This window comes from Mus caroli, unplaced genomic scaffold (genome assembly GCF_978045245.1).
Source record: "Mus caroli unplaced genomic scaffold, Mus_caroli_1 scaffold_11, whole genome shotgun sequence".
In the NCBI taxonomy this organism is placed as follows: Eukaryota; Metazoa; Chordata; class Mammalia; order Rodentia; family Muridae; genus Mus; species Mus caroli.
Genome location: NW_028227266.1, coordinates 18315624 through 18329175, shown reverse-complemented (window position 1 = coordinate 18329175; position 13552 = coordinate 18315624). Strand labels below are relative to the sequence as shown.

General features: G+C 47.7%; 1 protein-coding gene across 6 annotated transcripts in view; it reads right to left on the bottom strand.

The window, feature by feature from the left end:
• The window catches only part of Ilf3 (interleukin enhancer binding factor 3), a 37423-nt gene extending 35309 nt beyond the window's left edge, over nt 1-2114 (bottom strand). For 3 of the 6 annotated variants that reach the window (XM_021171357.2, XM_085844463.1, XM_021171362.2), the window contains exon 1: nt 1914-2114. The gene's annotated coding sequence lies outside the window, so the exon portion shown is untranslated. Of the gene's footprint in view, nt 1-1241; nt 1412-1913 lie in introns of all 6 variants that reach the window. The other 3 variants (XM_085844464.1, XM_021171359.2, XM_085844462.1) reach the window with 2 other exon arrangements.
• Nucleotides 2115-13552: the final 11438 nt, after the last annotated feature.

Sequence of the window (13552 nt, the reverse complement as noted above, 5' to 3'; positions counted from 1 at the left end):
TCAAAGACCAGAAGTTGAGGGGAAATAAAGAACAGCACACAGATTACTCACAGTAACATGAGCCTAGAAAACACATTAGAAAAAGCCAAAGGAACTACATCAGAAAGACTAAAAACAATCACGCCCTTTTCACAGCTCCAGTAGGAGGGGAATCCCAGGCTGGTCCAAATCAGCAGAGAGCGACTGCTACAGCACCAGGCTTTGCCAAGGCCAGCCTGGCACTGATCACCAGCCTCCAATCTGGACTGCAGACTTCCAGACAGCCAAATTATCTAGGGTCTGCCGGGCGCGGTGGCACACGCACGCCTTTAATCCCAGCACTCAGGAGGCAGAGGCAGGTGGATTTCTGAGTTCCAGGACAGCCTGGTCTACAAATGAGTTCCAGGACAGCCAGGGCTATACAAACCTGTCTCGAAAAACAACAACAAAAAAAACCTAGGGCCTGCAGATCCCATTCACATACCTCAGCAACCAGGAGCTACCACAACATGTCAGCTAAGGGTCAAAGACCTCTCAGCTCTACTGGATAAGAGCAGTGGTACCTGCAGTGGCCTGTCTCCTTTGCTGCTGTTCCTCACACTTCATTTCGCAGGCTGAGTGACTGCAGTAGCTACCACTCGTAGAACAGTGGTAGAACTCTATAATCAACCAGCAGAGAATCCCACCCACAGAAACCTGAGGGAGAACCACGAGAGAAGTCCTAAACGTCTCCTTTTCCTGTGGACACGAGATCATCACCATGCTGGGCATTTTAAACAGAACAGAATTTTACACCTGAAAGATACATTGAGAACACTTGAACCCCAACAGCAAGGGGTGCCACAGAAACTGAGGCCTCTCTGCTGATACAGCACGTGTCCTAAACACCAACTTACCAGCAATTTCACTAAGAGATGGCTTACTCTTTTCCAATTTTGACCCTTAACGGGGGAGGGGGGGATCAAACACACCGTTATACATCCCAAGTAGCTTATTCCAATTGTGGAATAACCTAAGGTGAATCCCCACCACTCAACTACTTAACGAAATAAAATTTTAAGCACACACATTCAAAGGACTTCAATCATGGCAATCTACAGCTCACAGGGCCCCCAAACCATTACACCACATCACCGTTTTGGGGGTTAAGAGGCATAGCCTCAACAAGCTGTGAATCACCATGAATGAAAACCACCCGGTCTAAAGAAAGTCGGGAAACTCAAAGGATCTTAAGTTTGGGTGTTGATTTGGAGGAAACCTACAGATCCGGGCTTTGAGAACTCGGTGAATCCACAAATGCTTCTCTCAACGATCGTCTAGGGAAAGGGTTTCCAGGGACCCTGTTCAGGACCGTGTTCAGGACAAAGAAGACATGCTTCCCGCCATGGGAACTGGGATGAACCTGGCATCCTCCTAGAAGCCAGGGATGTACCTGAACAAAGAGGTAAAGCGAGTAAAGGAAGGAAATTTTCCCTTCTACGCCGGCTGGGATGCTCTAGATATGAGGGGGTGTGTGCTCCAACACGTGCGCGCGTGCGCGGGGCCAAAGCAACAGACAAAAGCTCCGGCTGGGGGAAAGTAAGCGGCCGGTGGAGAGGGGAGGGTACCACAGTGCGTGCGCACCCCCCGGGAGCAGCGTCCAGGCCTGGGCCGAGGGGGCCACGAAGGGGGGAGAATGGATGCGCGCGCACGGGGGCACTGCCTCCGCCATTTTGTTTCCTCGGCACAATGGGGGAGAGTAACGGCCAAGCGCGGGAGCGAGGCCGGAGGAGGAAAGAGAAAGACGCTGAGAGATGGAAGAGCCGAGCGAAGGGGAGGGTCGGCGGGATCGCAACAGCCCTGTCACTAGCGTCCTCTTGGCCCAGCCATCGCTGACAAGTGGGAGAACGGGCGGGGGGAGGGGCGGAGGCGGGAGACGCCACATTGCCACTTACCTTGCCGGCGTTCCAGTCCTTCGGCTTCAGGCGCCGCCGCCCTCCTGCCACGAGCCTTCCGGAGTCTTCACAACCCCCCTCAAAAAAAAAAAAAAAAAGCCACGCGGTTTTTGCCGGGGCTGCTTCAGTCCCAACTGCAATGGCGAGAAGAGGAGGAGGAGGAGCCGGGGACCGGGGGCGAGCGAGCAGGCGGGCGGGCGCGCGCCTGGGAGGTGCAGGGCCACGTGACTGGCAGCGGCCCGCCCCCGCATCTCGTGGGCGATCCACCTAGGCCCAACCCCCAGTAGGCGGGTGAGACGAAAGGGGCGGGGGGATATCACGTGACGTTGACTTAGCGACTGGGTCTGTTGGCGTGACGTCAACGTCGGGCCAGTTCTCTCACGGGTTTGGTCGGTCACGTGACAGTGGCTGGCTTCGCTTCCGTCACGTGACAGGCCTTGTTGATTCTTGACTCGTTTTCACTATTGGTAGACCCGAATCACCTGACGAGAGCCCATCCATTTCGTTTGTTTTTTTCCAAAGGCGGTTTTTTCCGAGCGACCGTTATCACGTGACGCAATGGAGCAGGGGTGGGGCCCTTATGACGACTCCAGTTCGTGTGCGTTCCTGGGCTTGCGCGTGCGCCAAGATTCGAAGTCAGCCTCCGTACCTTGATAGACACTGTGTTGAAAGACTGGCACGTGCGGTTGTCAACACTGGTCCAGGGCTCATACTCACGCTGTCAGGCTGCTGAGCCATCTCACCGTTCCTCATTTTTGTATTTTTGAGATACAGTTTTGCTATTTTACACACACTGGCTTTGAACTCGAAGATTCTGCCTCCACTTTGATGTCGCTAGATTACAAATAAGACCTTGTCACTAGGCAACTGAGGGTTTAATAGATTGCCCCTGTGTTAAGAGTGCTTAGCGCTGGGCAGCCGTGGCGCATGCCTTAATCCCAGCACTCGGGAGGCAGAGGCAGGAGGATTTCTGAGTTCGCGGCCAGCCTGGTCTACAAAGTGAGTTCCAGGACAGCCAGGGCTATACAGAGAAACCCTGTCTCGGAAAAAAAAAAAAAAAAATGAGTCCTTAGCATAGGAGGCCCTGGGTCAGACCCCCGTACCACACACACAAAACAGGCAAATTCCAGGCAAGAATAAACAGAACTTCCCCTACCTCTTCATATCTGGTGTCCATCTATAGGGATTTATTGCTGCCATCAACAAATAATAGAATTGGTGTCTGGCTTTTTTTCTTCTTAACTTGGCTAGTAGGTTTTAGAGACCTACCTCACCCAAAGTCTGAAATTGAGGAAAAAGTTATAAATGAACCCATTTGTAGGAGACCTAAGGTGCTTCTGATCAGGAAGACGCTCTAAATGACACACCTGTTCTAACAGCGCCACCAAGTGGTAGACATGGTTAATACGGATTGCCTGGGGGTTTTCAGATGGATTTTTAATTCCTTTTTTTAATGTGTTTAGTGTTTTGACTGCGTGTATGTCTGCAACACGTTGTGTCTGTGCATCACATATGTGCCAGGGTCCCCAGAAAGTCAGAAGAGAGTGTTGAATCTTCCAGAACTGGAGTTACTTCTGAGGCGCCTCCCCAGCCCCTGCAGACAGATGTTAGTAAATTATTTTTTCTTTCAGGCTTTCTCAGTGTCTGTCTTTCTGTCTTGTCTGTCTCTGTCTCTTTCTCCGTGTGTGTGTGTGTGTGTGTGTGTGTGTGTGTGTGTGTGTGTGTTTGTGTAGCCACACGCTGTATGAAGGTCAGAGACATTTCTATTTTTGTCTTTATGTGAGATCCCAAGGTTGAACTCAGGCTGATTATCTGCACCCAGGTAAAAAGCAGAGCATGGTAGTGTACAACTGTAACCCCAGGCTGGGGAAGGAGACACAGAGGATCCCTTGGGTCTCATTGGTTAGCCAACCTAGCAGAACAAGCTAGCTCTGGGATTAGTGAAACAGACTGAAGAAGAGATAAAGACAACCAGATGGGCATCCACTTCTGCCCTCCACATGCACAAGTGAACATGTAAACCTATGTATACCATACAAAAAGAACAAGTCCTTTAAGAGCGCACCACTGTCAGGGCACAGCCACACTACCTTGTGAGCTGCAGGGTACAGCTGTGACAAGCACTGTCACAAGCTGTGTCCTCCAAATCCTTGTCCACATCAGCTTCTCCGTGGATCCTGGGGATTGGACTCGGGTCCTCAGGCCTGGTAGCGAGCACCTTTGCCCAGGGAACTGCCTCACCAGCCCTGCACCATAGTGTTTTCTTTTTTGCTTTCTTTTTTTTTTTTTTTTTTTTTTTTGGCCAGGGTCGGGGGTGGGTGGGTCCCGAGACAGGGCTTCTCTGTGTAGCCCTGGCTGTCCTGGAACTCATTCTGTAGACCAGGCGGTCCTTGAACTCAGAAATCCGCCTGCCTCTGCCTCCCAAGTGCTGGGATTAAAGGCGTGCGCCACCACGCCCAGCAGCTTTTTCTTTTTTAAGATAGTGTCTCACCTAAGCTGGCCTTGATCTCAGCAGAGAGCAGAGAGCCATCTCCCTCTACATCTGGAATACTGAAATGAAAAATATTTATCACATCCAGCTCATAAAATTGAAAATGGGGGCTGGAGACAGTTAAGAGTATTTTACTCTAGCAGAGAACATACTCTCTTCTTCGTAGCCCCTGAGTGCTTGCAGTAAAGTCTCACTGGGGAGCTTTGCCTGTCAGTTCTTTGTTTAAGCCTATATTAAAATATCTTTAATAGGGATTGGACCTAAATTTGTTTCCCAGCAACTGTATCAGTATGCTCACAATTTCCTGTAATCCCAGCCCTCTTCTGATGTTCTCTTCTGGCCTCTATGGGTACCCGCAAACATACATATATCAATAAAAATAAAGTAAAATTTAAATACACTGTTTTTAAGATTTATTTATTTTTATCTATTTCATGTATATGAGTACACTGTACCTGTACTGATGGTTGTGAGCAAACTGGCCCCAGCATTGAAGCTGTCCTGAGCATCCTAACTCTGGTCCTCCAGTGACATCTCCTCTGCCATGGACCACCCCAGTCAGGTATGGGGTCCCTGGAATGAGGGTCCTCGAAGCTAGGTGGGTAAGGATTTGGTGGTGACAAACAGAAACAAACACAGAGGCAGTTTGAATCTGAGGTTATTTTGCAGCTCTCAAGCAGGGGATTTTATACATTAACAAAACAAACATTATAACTCTTAGAGACTGTATCCAGCGAAACAATCACAGATACCAACAAAAATCATTTGTCACAGTAAAGCACAAAAATCATCCAAGCATTACAACTCTGAAACTATGTATTTGGTGAATCACATACAGAACAGGTAACATCATTCTTAATATAAATCATCAAAATAAAACAATTCTAAAAGGATGTATTCAGCGGGGGCTGTCGTCCAAGGTTAGTGGCGTATTGCCAAGAGCAGGTTAATAAATCTTTATGGTCAGTGCTTTTAACCGCTGAGCTAACTCTCCATCCCCATTGTCAGTTACTATTTAACATCTAATGCCTGATTTTTTTTATAAATCTTCAATTCATAAATTTAAACTATTTTAATTCTTTCTAATTAAGTGTGTCTTTCTAATTAAGTGTGTCACCTCTGATGACACACTTGTAGCCATATGGAATTTTATTGTTGGGAGTTTTTATTTATCATAATAGTTTTGTAAATGATTTAAAAAGTAAAGCATTGGTTTCCCTGGGGTAAGGTCATATTAGTGACCCCATCTCTAGGGATGGTTTCTTACCCATTATTCTTGCTTAAAATTTTGGCCTAGACTACGAAAGGAGCCCCTCACTCAGGCCTCAGGACAATAGCAGACACTCAAGAACTCATGATAGACCGAGCTTGTTGTGTAAGACCCCCAAAGCTGGGCCTCCGCTCAAGTCCCAGGATGAGCTGGCCAGCACCCCAGTGTCCCAAGAGAAAACCACACCTGATGCAAACTGCAAGAGGTTTTATTATCAGCTAGCTGAGGAGGAAGTCCCTTGCGCCTGGCAGGGCAGGGGAGTTCAACCCTGAGCGGTGACAGTAGGGGGCTTTTAACAGCTATCTGAGGAATTGGGAGGAGTTGGGAGGAGAGTTGGGAGGAGTTGGGAGGAGTTGGGAGGAGTTGGGAGGAGAGTTGGCTACAGCTCCTTTCTGGAGAAGGGGGAGTGAGCTGCAGCCTCCTCTCCAGCATCTGTCTCCATGTCCTTGGCACAGGAAGGCAGGCATCTCTGATTGTACAGTATAGAAACAAAAAGGATTTTTGCTGGCTATAGAGAACAAAGAGCTTCTTTCTAGCTGTATTTTTAAAGATCAGGGAAAACAAGCTTGGGGAACATCCAGGGGCTTTACCTTCCAGGGAGAAACACTCTAAGTCGGGGTCTCACAGTTGCAAACCACATGAGGCTTTATTTGGGGAAAGTCAGAGCTCTGGAGATGACTCATATCCCACGCAGGGGTAGAAGAGTCGACCTCGAGGGGAAAGAGGTCCCAGTTTTTATAGGCCCTCAGGGGGGAAAGGAGAAGGGGGGAGTAGGGGATTTCCAGATCTAAACAATATCTATTCTAAAATGATTGATTCCTCAAGAAATGGGTATGGGAGGAAAACAAGGAAAGAGTCTAATGAAGGTGCAGCTCTCCGATTGGCCCTGACTATGGTTGCTGGGGAGATCTCCTGACTTTTTCCCAGCAACCAATATCACAAACACCTGGCAGTGAGGTGCAGCAATGGGCACACGCCTGGTCAGAACATTGGCAGACACACAGGTTCAAGGAGTGGCCAGAGCATTGTGCACCTCTATTTTTCTAAATCAGTGAAGCAGTTCTACTAACAATGAAATCTATTTTGCCAATTTCGGGGCTTCTGTGACCTTTTACATTCTGTCAGGATCTTTCACAGGAACATGTAAAAAAGAAAAGGAATAACTGAAAACAAAGCAGATAGTTTGCCATGAGAACTATGGCTCAATAATTTTTTCCCAGTTTAACAGTTCCATAACCGGTTCCAGGAGGCCTCCCCCTTTTGAGGTCAATCACCTCAGTCTATGGAACTTGTCACACAAATCCTACTGGAGGCGGTGTGGCACTCCTCTCCTCCATTCTCCTTGGTTTCAGAACACTTAACTCCAGAGGGAGTCTCAGAGCATCCCTGGAGACTGCAGTGAGAGCTCCTTCAACAGACGAAGTTAGTCAAGAGACTGATGTTCCTGTGTGTCTCAGCACATTGGACGTCTTCAGAACTGGGAATAGTGCACCCCTGAGAAGATTTCTGGGTCCCCTGCCAGGGGCCAAGGGGACTGTGATACTCAGAACCATGGACTCCGACTAGAAGACGAGACGAGGCTGGACCTCCAGACCATGTAAGGATAGACCACCCACCACCCAGAAAACTAGGAAGAGCCAAGGGGGTTTAAGCATCCTGCAGACTACTGCATCTAAAGCTTTGGTGAGAGAAGGCACCGGCCTCCAAAGCCAAGCCTCAAAGGGATTCCAAGACGCCGGTACTGTGGTCCTTTAAGGTTGGTAATTACAAGTTACGAAAGTTAAAGGATTTAAATACTTAAGTTACTAATGAAAAAATAATTTAAATATAAAACTCTGAACTCACCAAGATAGGATAGATAATAAAATTGTTATTCAAAGTTGCCAAACACAAATGGCCTGGATTTTATGAATGTTACTTTACCTAATACTTTTCATAATTGTTTCCCATTATTCCTATTGTATATATATATATATATATATATATATATATATATATATATATTTTTTATCGAGAGAAAGACCTTCTTTATTACATAGACAAAAGGGTCGGGAAACACTAGGGTTGGTCTGATGCTGCTGTGTATTCAAATGCCAAATACCACATCCCAAGATCTGGCTGCCCCAAAACCAGTGAGTTCCCACATACACCAGCTTTTGTTGTATAAACCTTGACCCCCAAGTTATCCCTGATTAGTTAATAAAGTTGCTGACAGCCTATAGCTGGGCAGAAGACAGGTAGGCAAAGCTTCAGTTGCCAGGCTTGGGGTCTCAGGTTGGAACCACAAGGGTAGTGTCTTAGTCAGGGTTTCTATTCCTGCACAAACATCATAACCAAGAAGCAAGTTGGGGAGGAAAGGGTTTATTCGGCTTACACTTCCATACTGCTGTTCATCACCAAAGGAAGTCAGGACTGGAACTCAAACAGGTCAGGGAGCAGGAGCTGATGCAGAGGCCATGAAGGGATGTTCCTTACTGGTTTGCTTCTCCTGGCTTGCTCAGCCTGCTCTCTTATAGAACCCAAGACTACCAGCCCAGAGATGGTCCCACCCACAAGGGGCCTTTCCCCCTTGATCACTAATTGAGAAAATGCCTTACAGTTGGATCTCATGGAGGCATTTCCTCAACTGAAGCTCCTTTCTCTGTGATAACTCCAGCTGTGTCAAGCTGACACAAAACTAGCCAGTACAGGTAGAAAGGAGGAAGAGGAAGAAGAGGAGGAGGAAGCGAGTCACCGTAGAGTAGTATGGACCATGAGCATGTGGGGAAGAGCAGTTTGTTCTGAGGACAGGCCTGATGGAACAGAAACAGCCCATATAGAGCAGATGCAAGTACTAATGGGGATTTTTGTCAGGGAAGCAGACAGATAAGCTTAGAGAGTTGATATCTGCCCAGCTCTAGTATTGGAAGGCTTCTTTGTAAATCTGAATGGTGTCTTTTATTTGGAAAATAATGGGTTAAGGAATAACTGCCACTGTAATAATAGTATATACAGGGGCTGCTGAGATGGCTCAGTGGTTAAGAGCACTGACTGCTCTTCCAGAGGTCCTGAGTTCAATTCCCAGCAACCACATGTGTATCTGAAGACAGCTACAATGTACTTATATACAAGGGGATATATATATCCCCAGGAAAGTGCCAGGCTCTCCACTCATCCACGAAGTCACAGCAATGTCACCAGGACCTAAGTTCAGAAACAAGGTTGTCTGAAGAGAAGGGGAGCCCCTCTGTGATTACAGTGGTTTCAGAAGAGATTTTCTTCTCGATGCAAGTCCATGGATGAACTCTCCCGAATTTGGATATGAAAGTGTTTACAGTTGGGAGTTGAAGCATACAACAGGAGGATCGCCCCTAGCATCAACACTCAGAGCAGCCATATATGAAGAAAGGAAACTGCTTACCTCAGGGGCAAAGAAATTAAAACAGAAACCAAATCCTAGAAGCTGCCTATCCCAAACAGACACACACACACACCCTGGCCTGTGGCATTGGTGCTCCGCCAAGCTCACACAAAGACCCAAGGTCTAGTCCATGAAAATTCCACTCTGCAGTCCCCTCCAACACCCCCAGGAGATATGTTTACACTCTTCTGCTTGCAGAGCTCTCTCATAGAAGCTAGAAGAAAGAAGAGCAACCTGTGTAGAGGATACGCAAAGCCAGAAGGGCTGGCTGGTGATCATAGATAATTCCAGAGATGACAGTCCCCAGACTCCTGTGACAAGCTGGCTAAACAACCTAACTATAAATGCTGCTTCCCTACAAGAATTGTTGCAAAGATACTTGTTGGTTCCAAGGTTGCTAATGCTGACCCAACAAGCTAGCAAAGCCTGCCTGTCTGCAGTGCTCTCAGGATAATCTGGAGCAGGGACTCAAGGCCCATGCTAACACAAAAACAATCAGGATAATCCCACACAGGGACCCAAGGCCCATGCTAACACAAAAACAATCAGGATAATCCCACACAGGGACCCAAGGCCCATGCAATGAAAGATCCTGACAAAATATAAAAGGTCACAGAAGCCCTGAAGTTGGCAAAATAGATTTCATTGTTAGCAGAACTAGCTTCACTGATCTGAAAAAATAGAGGTGCACAATGCTCTGGCTGTTCCTTGAACCCATGAGTCTGCCGATGTTTTGACCGTTCCTTGAACTCGTGTGTGCCCACTACTGAAGCCCATCGCCAGGTGTTTGTGATATTGGTTGCTGGGGAAGAGTCGGAAAATCTCCCCAGCAACCACAGCCGGGCCAATCCGGACTTGCTACACCTGCACCAGACTCTTTCCTTGTACCCCTCCCATACTCATTTCTTGAGAAATCATTTTAGAATAGACATTGTTTAGATCTGGAAATCCCCTACTCCCCCCCTTCTCCTTTACTCCCCGAGGGCCTATTAAAAACTGGGACCCCTTTCCCCTTGGGGTCGACTCCTCTACCCCTGCGTGGGATATAAGTCATCCCTAGAGCTCTGGCTTTCCCAAATAAAGCCTCATGTGGTTTGCATCAAGCTTGGTCTCTTGTGAGTTCTTGGGGGCCCACTATTATCCCGAGGCCTGAGCAAGGGGCTCCTCTCAGGATCCTTTACTAACACAAAAGCAATCAGGATAATCTGGAGCAGGGACCCAAAGCCCACTCTAACACAAAAACAATTGGTCCCACTTATTTAAATTTCGAGAAGTGGACGTAAGCAGAGAGTACCTTCCTAACACCTAGGGAAACAATGTGGTACCTACCTTCCATCTTCAGGCCAAGTTGAGAGAATAAACAGGACTCTAAAAACAGCACTAGCCAAAGACTGCCAAGAATCAGGCCTCCCTTGGCCAGAATCCTGCTCCTGTGCAGTTTGGGTGCATTTTGAGATTGTGTTTGGCCCCCAACCTTCATCCACTCCTCCCACAGGACTCAGGAGGCCTTTGACAATATAGGCACACCCACCTCTAGTAAGTAGTTCTTGAAAGATTCGGATGACACTGCCCCAAAATTGCCCACCTCCCTCATTGCAGGAGCCAAGCTACGGAAACACCACCCCCGTGCAAAAGCTGCTGTAGACTCGTAGACTCGGGGCAGGAGTGAACCAGGAGAGTCAGCCCAGATTAGCCTCTGAAACTGACCATCCCAAAGTGGCCTAGGAATGGGGGTGACAACCTCTACTCTGACTCTCGATGCCCTTCTTGAGCCTGCATGTGTGCATCCACGCAGCCCCTCAGTGTTGAGGTTTGGTCTTGCTGTCTATTGTAATGCTAAGTGTGGGTCCCAGAGACCTGGAGTCTGAACAGAGACCCAAGTGATGCTATGTGACCCAAGTTATTTCTGGTTGGTAAATAAAGATGCCAGCAGCCAAGCCGGGTGTGGTGTCGCACACCTTTAATCCCAGCACTCAGGAGGCAGAGGCAGGAGAATTTCTGAGGCCAGCCTGGTCTGCAAAGTGAGTTCCAGGACAGCCAGGGCTATACAGAGAAACCCTGACTCGAAAAACAAAAACAAAAACAAACAAAACAAACAAACAAACAAAAGATGCCAGCAGCCAACAGCTGGGCAGAAGAGACATAGGTGGAGATTAGGATTCCTGTGCTCGCAGTCCAAGGAGAACCAAGAGAAGAAGATGAATGGAGGAGAAGCTGCCATGGGTTAGGTGAGTTCAAAAGAAGATGGCCCCAAGGGCTGGCCAATTGGAGTTAAGAGCAGCCCAGATGGTCTGGAAAGCAACCTTGTGCCAGGGCAACTCCAATCCTTAGAAACCTATCAATATGGCCAACTACCCTCTTGAGGGCTTCTGTCTTATCTCCTTCATCCACGGCTGGCTCGTCCCTAGGATCTCATCACGCTGCTGCGTTCTGACTGCCCACAGCAGCACAGCAGACTGATTCCTGTTGGTGATGGCCCCAGCTAGCAACAGCCTGTGGACAGTGGACAGAAGACACAAAGGGGATTGTAGGAGGAGCTATTTGTCTCATCTTTAATACTGGTCACATGTGACCTTCCCCATGAAAGGGGCCTGGAAGGGAGTTTCTAGGGAGGGACACAGAGTTAAGGCCATAAAGAGCCTGTCTTACAGGAGAAAACCTGGGGAAAATAACACTCCCTGGAAGACAGTTGCAGACTGGGATTCTTGGCCCCAGACTTAGATGCGCTTCCAGGAAGGAATATCCAGCAGTTCTTATATCCCTCAGGTTCAAAAGATAAGAAAACTCCTCTACCTTTACCAGTCCTGCTAGCAATGGCCCTGGCAGAATGCATGGACACTGATGCTGTAGAGGTAGGCAAGGAACAAGGGCAACGTAGCCAGCTCTACTCAGGCCAAGACAGATTCACGACTGTGCAGAAAAGCAATCGTCAGAATCAGATAACAGCAGCAGCAGCAGTGTCCTCTGCGACCACAGAGGGTTAGATTTGAGTACCACTGGAAAGGGAAGCATGTGGTTTTTAATGAGAAATGCTGATTTATGCTAATCTATCAAGGATAGTATAAAAAAAATGCCCAAAAGTCATTAAAAAGGATTAAGGTAGAGGTACAAAGGAGAGCTGGTGGGATACTGCGCAATGATGCCCGTGAAGCACCAACCCATTCCTCCAGCATCAACTCAGGAGGTGTCATCTAGTGAGGTGGAGGGAATAAAGTAGAATAAGTAGAAAAGACATTAAATACTGATTTATTGGTTTATTTAATGGTTTACTTAAAATACTGCATCTCTTGCTCCCTGGAACAGATTGACCCGGAAGTAACTGAAACAGGTCTTTACCTTTAACAACCTGATGACTGCCGGGCTTGTGTGCCTGCCCCACCTTGGGGCTTTAGAGTATGAAATGACACAGACGAGATCTAGATCTAGAACTGAGGCCTTTTGGGTAGCATCCTGGCTTCAGTCCAATCATCTCTCTTCCATTCTCATTGGTGTGGGAGCACTCACTGACACAGAAAGAGTCTCACAACAGAGGCAAAAACTCATACACATAAAATAAATAAAACAAAATTAAGAATTAGCCAGCTGTGGTGGCACACACCTTTAATCTTAGTACTTAAATTAAACCTGAGAATCGTGAGGAGAGTGCTGGGCATGGTTGCGCAGGCCTTTAATCCCAGCACTCAGAAGGCAGAGGCAGGTGGATTTCTGAGTTTAAGGCCAGCCTGGTCTACAAAGTGAGTTCCAGGACAGCCAGGGCTATACAGAGAAACCCTGTCTCGGGGAAAAAACAAAACAAAAAACTGAATCAGGAGAAAATACCAAATCTATAATTGTCTAGCTAAAGCAACTGTATTTGGGGGTGTACCTGGGATGGCAAGCTGGCTGTCTCTCCCTAAATTGGGATTTGAGACAGCAGCTCTTGAGGTCCTTTTGGGGGGAGGGGGGGAGGATTTCGAGACAGGATTTCTTTGTGTAGATGTGGCTGTCCTGGAACTCACTCTGTAAATCAGTCTGGCCTCAAACTCAGAGAGATCTGCCTGCTTCTAGAGTGCTGGGACTACTACTAAACTACTCTTACTTAACAGAGATTGGTATACGAAGTTTGTATGGCAATTCCAGACACAAATGGTCCTGAAGTTTCTTTTGCAGCAAGTCACAAATGCAAAGTGTCCAGCATAACTGAGCCCTTAGCTCCCATCTTCATCACAGAGGAGGGAGGGGAGGGGAAGGAGGGGGAGGGGAGGGGAGGAGAGGGGTGGGGGAGAGAGGGAGAAGATGCCTTGGAATTTCTGAATCTCAATGGATGAGCCTGTTTCTCACTTCTGCCCCTGAGCATCACACCTAGCCTGCCCTCCTCTGCCTCTGCTCCTGGGCCTAGTGCTTGCTGATGGAGCTGGAGAAACACGCAGACATACTGACATACTGACATACAGACAGACATTCTAGCATTCTTTCTTCAAAGCCATCATGTTCCTCAG